General features: G+C 36.3%; 1 pseudogene; it reads right to left on the bottom strand.

Annotated features, from left to right (window-relative positions):
• LOC125846001 (bifunctional L-3-cyanoalanine synthase/cysteine synthase 2, mitochondrial-like) overlaps positions 1–126 on the bottom strand; it is a 1,503-nt pseudogene extending 1,377 nt beyond the window's left edge.
• Positions 127–6,918: the final 6,792 nt, after the last annotated feature.

The raw sequence follows: 6,918 nt of genomic DNA, 5'->3' as shown, positions 1-6,918 counted from the left end.
CATATTTATTAAATTCACATAAATATATAAATTCATTGTAACATAAATTACAATGTATGTGTATGATTTAGTGAAACGTATTAATTCTCTCCGTACACAAAAGAACCGTTTAAGTCTCAACGACATTTTTTTGCCCCTGCTGGGTCGGATTTAGCGCTATCTCCGACAAGCAACTACCATGGCACCACCTCCAGCCTGTGAAACGGAGCGAATAACCCAACCAAAGGACCCCCCCAAAAGTTCCGACTACGTCGGTAGCTTCTAATTCAAAGAAATCCGCAGCAGAAATAGTGGCTAGTCCTCCGACCACTAACAAATCTATTAGCTCATCTGTACTAGCAAGACACACAATGCACAACGGTAAGCCTGTAATTATTTTTAAAGCTTCAGATTATTACGGGGTTATGGCACAAGATTGCAAATGGACCTTGGTTGGCAAGTTCACAATGGGTCGACCTAGAATCGAAGCAATTAGATCAAAATTTCTGGAACAACAACCTCTAGTAGGAAAAGTAAGAATAAGGGCATATAAATATCGTCATGTTTTCATAGTTTTGAATAACAAAGTTGATTTTAATACAATTTATTTCAAGAGATTCATGTCGATTGCTGGTTCTCTTATGAGATTATTCAAATGGTCACCTGATTTCGATCCGAATGAGGAGACCTCTCTGGCTCCTATATGGGTTCTTCTGCCCGATCTACCGTTCCATTGCTTTAGATAGGAATATCTAAAACAGATTTTTATCTATTGTCGGTACTCCATTGAAAGAAGATTTGGCTACTATTGCGAGGTCTCGACCTAATATGGCTAAGGCACGAGTAGAGGTCGACCTAATGAATCCTCTGAGAGATTATGTTTGGATAGGATTGGAGGGAGAATGTGTTGGATTAAAAGGACGGGATCAGAAACTCGATATGAAGGGGTGCCAGCTTTTTGCAAATCATGTAGAATGCAAGGCCTGATCAAGATAGTTGTAAAGTAATGGCAAGAAGAAAGGAACAAGAGGGTCACAGGGAAGAAAACAATACGGATTCAGTCATCATTGGCAAAAACACTCTGAAAGAAAGTAATGACAATGAGAAGATGTGTAGTACTAGTAACAATGTTGAAGAAATTATGCACAACAAAGAGGGAAACAAAGAGGAATGTTTTACACAAGTCACCAATAGAAGAGACAAGAAAGGGAAAGGGAAACAACAAGAGAATACTAGCACTGGAAATATGGGTAAGGAACAGAGGAAAAATATGCAAAATTCCATAATCACAGGCAAGCAAAAAGGGGATAATAAATTGATGCAACAACCAGATTTGAAAAAAAGAGAAAACGAGACCAATGACAAGACGAACAAACATATTCCTAAGCTTGGCAATGCTAACCGGGAGAACAAAATAAAAGAAAGAAAAATGATAGTAACAAAGATCAAGCAGAAGGGTCCGACAACAAGGATAAAGGAGTTGCCACAGAGAAAGTTATGGCTGAGCATAAAGAGGATAAAGTCGAAAATAGAGATACTAAGTCTATTTCGACAGAAATGCAAACTCATGACCTCAACAGGCAGGATGGAAAAAAGGTGGGAGCCAAGGGACAAAAAAAGAAAAACAAAAAGAAAAAGAAGAAAACACCTTCTGCCGTCGTTCTCAAGAAAATGTTATGGGCTAAATAAAAACCCAAACAAGTTGGGACAATTGATTTAGCTAACCATAACCAGGTAAGTCATGCTAATATTACTCTTGATAAAATGATACATGTTGAAGATAGTCAAGGAAGCAGCTCCAAAGGTAGCCATTTGTATCCTTGTACCGCAGAAACTGCTGATTTGCAAATAAAGGGTGGAAAATTGGTCGTGGACCTGGGAAGTTTGGAGTACATTCCTCCAGAAATTCGAGAAAAGCAGGATCCTCTTAATGGGTATGATTCCGACCAGGAACACTATTACGATACTAGTGTAGACCACGTAGATGATTTTCGTCAGATGAAAATGTTCCTGAGAGTTTATTGGATGCTTTAGAACTGGAGAAAAATCCGCTAGTTGATATAGTCTCGTTGAGGTGTTTGCTCCAGTTCCTAAAGACAACAGAGATCCAGTTATGCAGGAAACAGAACAAGCTATACAACAACGAGGTTTGTCACCAAGAGGTAATAAGCATAAAAAAGAATGGAAAGCTAGAAAGGGAATCAAAGATGTCCCCGAAGCTAAACAAAATAAAGTTGTGGTAGCTCACTCCCTCGAAGTTTCCTTATGATTAAGATCATTATATAGAATATAAGGGGGGTAACTTCCCGAGGTGCTTTTAATAGACTAATGCAATTAGTCAGACTTTATAAAGTTGACTTTGTAGCTTTACAAGAACCTTTCTTGAAAAGCGATAAAATAGACAAGTTTAGGAGAAAGATTGATTTTGATCATGCCATCTCTAACTCTCGCAGTAAAGTTTGGATATTTTGGAACTCTAACATAGTTTGTTCAATAGTATTGAAAAGCAGGCAACAAATTACTATGCAGATTATTTTACATGGAGACACAACCCCTTTTTGGATAACTATTGTATATGCTAGATCTAGAGCTAGCAAAAGAAGATATTTGTGGGACAAACTCAAACACCTGAACACTACTATTGATGGCCATTGGGTCATAGGTGGAGATTTTAACTCCATTATGGAAGCCGATGAGAAAAAAGGGGGTGTACCTTTTAGATTAAATACTTGTTTTGATTTTATTAATTGTATGGATGAATGTGGCATGACTGACCTTGGTTTTGTAGGTAATATCTACACTTGGTGTAATGGGAGAGGAGGAGCAGCCAGGATACATATGAGGCTTGACAGATTTCTTCACAATGAAGAATAGGCAATCAGATTCCCCAATATTAAAGTAGAACATTTGGCAAAGAAAGGCTCTGATCATAATTTACTATTAATTAATAATTCTTCTGATGATCAGCGGGTGGTTAGATATTTCAAATTTCTTAACTTTTGGACTGATCAAGAAGATTTCCTTTCCATAGTCAGAAATGTATGGGAAACCGAGGTCCATGGCAACTCAATGTGGATCTTACAACAAAAACTCAAAGCCGTGGCGAAAATGGTCTAGGGAGTGCATCGGAGATGTCTTTCAAAAAGTCAAAGAGTTTGAAACTCAATTGGCTGCCTATGAAATACAATACTCAACTTTCGATTCAGAAATGATAGACATAATCTTCACAAGACTCAAGCAGAATACACTAGATGACTGAAAATGCAAAACTCCATTCTCAGGCAAAAATCTAGACTTAAATGGGCAGAAGATGGTGACTCTAATACAAAGTATTTTCATAGTACTATTAGAGCAAGGAGAAGAAGGGCTCAGATCTACAAAATTAAGGATAAAAATGGTCAATGGCAGGAAGGGAACAACAATATCTCTGAAGCTGCCATTTATTACTTCAGGCAGATCTTTACGGAACATCATAGAGTCAGAAATTTAGACTTCATTAGAGGTTGCGATAATCTTATCACTGAAGATGACAACAGAAAGCTTATTGATACTCCTTCAGAAGATGAAATCAAGTTTGCAATAGAATCCATGGATCCCAATAGTTGTGCAGGACCGGATGGATTCAATGGTCATTTCTTTCAATTCACTTGGGACATCATCAAGAAGGAGGTAATCTCTTATGTTCTTTCCTTTTTTCAAGGTTCTGAACTAAGTAAGTTTTATACACATGCTTGTTTAGTTCTAATTCCTAAAGTTACCTCTCCTGATTGCTTCTCAAAACTTAGACCTATAAGTTTACGCAATTTCTCAAATAAGATTTTGTCTAAAATCATTGCTCTAAGGATTAATAAGATTTTGCCGAAAATTATCTCTGAAAACCAATCTGGATTCGTTAAAGGTAGGCAAATCACTGAGAATATTCTTCTTACTCAAGAAATTATCCACAATATAAGGTCTAAGAATTCTAGTTGTAATGTTGTGATTAAACTAGATATGTCTAAGGCTTATGATAAATTGTCTTGGAGTTTTCTAACCTTTGTTCTCAGGAAAATGGGCTTTGCCGAGGCATTTATTGAAATGGTTTATAGACTTCTCTCCAACAATTGGTATTCTGTGATCATTAATGGAGTTCGATATGGTTTCTTTAAATCTTCTAGGGTCCTAAAGCAGGGTGACCCCTTATCTCCTGCTCTGTTTGTTATTGCTGCTGAAACTTTTTCTAGAGCTTTGAATTACTTACATTTTAATGATAAGTTCATTGGTTTCTCTATGCATAAAAGAGGTCACCAAATTAATCACCTTAGTTATGCAGATGACTTAGTCTTGTTCACTTCTGGTGATAAGTACTCCATTAAGTTGATTATGAAACTTTTGTACAAGTACCAATTGGCTTCTGGTCAAGAGGTTAACAAGGACAAAAGTTTTTTTCTGACCCACCATAAAACAGATCATCTTCTTAACAGAAGGATTAAAAGATGGACTGGGTTTACTCAATCCTCTTTCCCCTTTAATTATTTAGGTTGTCCTATATATACTGGTGCTAAGAAAATTTGTTATTTCTCTAATATTTCCAAAAAGATTCTTAACAAGATTGCAGGTTGGCAAGGAAGGTTACTTTCCTCAGGAGGTAAAGCTGTAATAATTAAGCATATTCTTCAATCTCAGACTTTGCATATTTATGCTTCTTTGATGCCTCCAAGCACTGTTATCAAAGACATAGAAATGCAGTTTGCTAATTTTTTTTGGGGACAGAGAGATGGAAAAAATAGCTATCACTGGGCTTCATGGAAAAACATATGTTTTCCTACTAAGGAAGGTGGTTTGGGATTTTAAAAGCTTAATAAATATCTGTCACACCATCTCAGCTAAAAGGTGGTGGAGATTGAGGACAAAACCTTCTCTTTGGTCTCTTTTTTTAAAAGCTAAGTATTGCCAAAGGAGTAATCCAAACTCTAAGGTAATTGCTACTAAAGATTCCATCGCTTGGAAGGACTTGCTTTGCATGAGAGACAAGATGGAACAACACATCATATGGAAGAACAACTCAGGTAATAGTATGTTCTGATGGGATAACTGGACTTATGTAAATTCTCTTTTTCACATAATTAATCCAAATCCCAAACCTGATAATGTCAAGGTTAGCACCTACATCACTAACCATCAATGGGACTTGGATCATATTCAATATCCCATACCAATAGAAACCTTGAACTTAATCAAAGGTACTCCAATTGGCAATAGAGACACAAATGATAAAGCTATCTGGAAATTAAGTAATAATGGTTATTTCTCTTGTTCTACAGCCTTCGAAAATCTGAGGGAAAAAATGTTGCTTCTCCAATAAACAATTATATATGGATAAAGGAAATCCCTTTTAAGGCATCCTTTCTTATGTGGAGAATTTTGAGGAACAAACTTCCTTTTGATTCCTTAATGTCCAGATTTAATATAAATGCAAATTCATCTCCGAGTTGTTCTTGTTGCAGGATTGCCCAACATGAAACTAATGATCATTTGTTTGCAGTTAGTGACATGGCCAGGCAAACTTGGTCCCAGATATCTAGACCACTTGGTTTCAATATCACAGGAAACACAGTCAACTCAATTGTGTGGCATTGGTGGAGGCAACATCCAAAAAAGAACCTTCACAAATATATTTTTCTCATCACTCCTATTATTGCATATTGGGAAATCTGGAAAGCCAGATGTATACAGAGATATGAAAAGAAAAAAGTTACTGCTTCTAACATATGCTTTCAAATTCTTTTTCAGGTTAAAACAGCTATCGGAAAGAAGTTCAAATTCATATATTACACCTGGAATTGGAGCAAAGTATGTCTTATGGCGGAAAACTTTAAAGCAATAATCACAAACAGCATGATATACTGGAACAGGCCTAATGGAAATAATTGGATGCTCAACACTGATGAGAGTTACATGAGAAACCAAAACAAAGCTGGAGCCGGAGGAATTGTTAGAAATAGTATTGGGGACATGATTATAGCTTTCTCATACCCTACTCAATGCTACACTAACAATTATAGCTAGGCTCAAGCAGTTTTGATTGGTATCTCTTGGTGTCTTGGTCAACAATTTGAAGCTTTGGAGGTAGAACTGGATTCTCAAGTTGTGGTTCGACTGATTAATGGGAGTTGTAAACCACCTTGGAGAATCCACGACCTTATTGAAGACATCAAGAATAAGATTGCTCAAAGAAACATAATAGTAAAACATTGTTATAGGGAAGGAAATGAAGTTGCAGATGCTCTTGCTAAGTACGCTACTACTATACAAGAGTCGATCATTTACTTTCAGGAGTCTAAACTTCCGGCCGAGGTTAGGGGTCTTTTAAGAATGAATAAACTTCAATTGCCTTCCTTCAGGAGAAGACCAAAAATGGCCTCTTTCTGGCACTACGACCCTCCATAATTCATTTCATCGCTTGTTTCTTCCGTGTGCTACATTCTAGGTGTTTTATTTAGGTGCATCACATAGGAGATTAATGACTTAAGATCCTTTTGTGATCATAATCTCTATTAGGATATTTTTTGTATTCTATGATGTAAAAGGAGGTAAGGCTCGATGTCCCCCTCCAACTTATGTATTTTTTATATATATCTCTATTAGGATATTTTTTGTATTCTATGATGTAAAAGGAGGTAAGGCTTGATGTCCCCCTCCAACTTATGTATTTTTTATATATATGTAGTGAAATGGATATGGTAGGGGTCTTGCCAATGCCCCCATCACACAAGAGGTGAACACTTCTGTGCGAATGGTTTTTTGGTAAAAAAAAAAATGTGTATGATTCAGTGTGGTATTATTTTTTTTTAAATAATTCATTGTAAAATAAATTCAAGAATTCAGTGATTCATTGTAAAAATAATTTCATTATATATGATGTTAATTGTTTCTTAATAATAAAATATTATTCATTGT

Source organism: Solanum stenotomum, chromosome 11 (genome assembly GCF_019186545.1).
Source record: "Solanum stenotomum isolate F172 chromosome 11, ASM1918654v1, whole genome shotgun sequence".
Lineage (NCBI taxonomy): Eukaryota > Viridiplantae > Streptophyta > Magnoliopsida > Solanales > Solanaceae > Solanum > Solanum stenotomum.
This window is presented reverse-complemented; position numbering and strand designations above follow the sequence as displayed.